The sequence below is a fragment of the Urtica dioica genome, chromosome 2 (genome assembly GCF_054948205.1).
Source record: "Urtica dioica subsp. dioica isolate 48M chromosome 2, U.dioica_male_clone48M_v1_H2, whole genome shotgun sequence".
Lineage (NCBI taxonomy): Eukaryota > Viridiplantae > Streptophyta > Magnoliopsida > Rosales > Urticaceae > Urtica > Urtica dioica.
This window is the reverse complement of record NC_142757.1, coordinates 320,001-322,500: the sequence shown is the minus strand read 5'-3', so window position 1 is coordinate 322,500 and position 2,500 is coordinate 320,001.

Here is a 2,500-nt window from a genome sequence, read left to right as displayed (position 1 = left end):
TTTTGGTAGCCTTTTTATAAGAACTCCAAAGTTAAGCGTGCTCGCGCGGGGGTAGCTCAGAAATGGGTGACCTCCTGGGAAGGGGTTCCCCCAGTTGACCGAGAATTGACCGAGAATTGACCGAGAGTTGACCCACATGAGCGTGCGTGTCGGCGTGGCCGTGGCACGGGCGAGGGAATGGCCGTGGCACGGGGTAGGGGCACGGGGCGCGGGGCGCGGGCGCGGGCGCGGGCGCGGGCGCGGGCGCGGGCGCGGGCGCGGGCGTGGCCGTGGCCGGGCGTAGGGCGTAGAGGCGTAGAAGCCGTAGATGCCCTTAAAGCCCTTTAAGCCATTTAAGGCTTTAAGGCGTGGGTGTGGCACGGGCGCGGGCATGGTTGGTTTGGACGTTGCACGGTCTAGGCATGGACTTGGCATGGGTGAGGCACGGTCGCTTCAACGGTTGGTTCTTAGTTGCAATGCCATGGCACGGGCTTTACCACGGTTGGTTCTTGGTTTCAAGGCTTGGGCACGGCCGAGTAATGGGTTTTATTCACAAAACCAACTCCATATATCTTAGAAAACATTAGACTTGATGGAGATTCAAAAAAAAAAAAAAAAATTTTTTTTTTTTTGACGCCTCGGCCGAGTCATGCTCGAGCAATGGCCGAGGCAGGATGGAGCGACGGCCCAGTCATGCTCGAGCAATGGCCGACCGGACGACTGGAACATGTTTTGGAGCTTGTAAAATTAATTTAAAGATAATCCCATGGGTTCTCTTCACAAAACCAACTCCATATGTCTTAGAAAACATTATACTTGTTTGAGATTCTCAAAAAAAAAAAAAAAAAAAAAATTTCACGCCTCGGCCGAGTCATGCTCGAGCAATGGCCGAGGCAGGATGGAGCGACGGCCCAGTCATGCTCGAGCAATGGCCGACCAGACGACTGGAACATGTTTTGGAGCTTGTAAAATTAATTTAAAAATAATCCTATGGGTTCTCTTCACAAGACCAACTCCAGATCTCTTAGAAAACATTATACTTGATGGAGATTCAAAGAAATTAAAAAAAAAAAAAAAAAAAAATTTGACGCCTCGGCCGAGTCATGGCCGAGCAGGATGGAGCGACGGACGAGTCATGCTCGAGCAATGGCCGACCGGATCCTGGAACGTGATTTTAAAAAATTAATTTAAAAATATTCCCATGGGTTCTCTTGATTATAGCTCGAGCATATATCTTAAAAAACATTATACTAGATGGAGGTTCAAAAAAAAAAATAAAAAAAAATAATTTTTTTTTTTTGGTCATGGCCTTGGAAAATTTAATGTTTACTGGTGTCACATGGCCAAATGTTCGTTTGTATCTTTAGGGGGGGGTGGTTCCTTGAGCTTGAAAATGTTGACCAAGAGTTGACTCGCATGATAAGAGCATAATTTGCTACGGACCCAAAGACGGATTATGACCGGGCTGACCCGACAAGTCGCGACCGACCGCCGGTGACCCCCCGCCGGCGGCGGAGCTCCGGCGACCGCCCGCCGGAAAATTTTCCGGCGACCAAAAATTTTCCGTGGATGAAAATTTGTTGGAATATGAATGTTCTCCCTAAAAGGTTAAGAACCAAGGCGGAGGCAAGTCTAGTGAGGTAAAATAATGGGTTGAAGGCTCGTGAGAAAACGTTAGAGCCGCCGATGCATGCTCGAGCGACGGGAGAGAAATGCTCGAGCGACGGGAGTGAAATACTCGAGCATGATCGAGCACGGGCCGAGGCATGCTCGAGCGACGGGAGAGAAATGCTCGAGCATGATCGAGCACGGCCGAGGAATGCTCGAGCGACGGGAGAGAAATGCTCGAGCATCGAGCATGGCCGAGGCATGCTCGAGCGACGGGAGAGAAATGCTCGAGCATGCTCGAGCATGGCCGAGGAATGCTCGAGCGACGGGAGGAATGCTCGAGCATGATAGAGGATGGCCGAGGCATGCTCCATCGCTGGCCGAGGCATGCTCCATCGCTGGCCGAGGCATGCTCGAGCGATGGCCGAGGCATGCTCGAGCGACGGGAAAGAAATGCTCGAGCATGCTCGAGCATGGCCGAGGAATGCTCGAGCATGCTAGAGGATGGCCGAGGCATGCTCCATCGCTGGCCGAGGCATGCTCGAGCGATGGCCGATGCACGCTCGATCGTTGGCATGATCGAGCGATGACCGAGTCATGCTCGAGCGACGGGAGGGAAATGCTCGAGGCACGGTCGAGCGATGGCCGAGAGATGGCCGACCGAGAAATGCTGGGGCGCGCTCGAGCAATGGCCGAGGCGACGGGCGAGAAATGCTCGAGGCACGCTCGAGCGATGGCCGAGAAATGCTCGAGCGATGGCCGAGAAATGCTCGAGAGACGGCCGAGAAATTCTCGAGGCACGCTCGATCAATGGCCGAGTCACAGCTTGAGGGACGGGAGAGAAATGCTCGAGTCATGCTCGAGCGGCGGCAGTGGGGCGAATGGCGAAAGTGGGTTAGGGCATCAGAATACT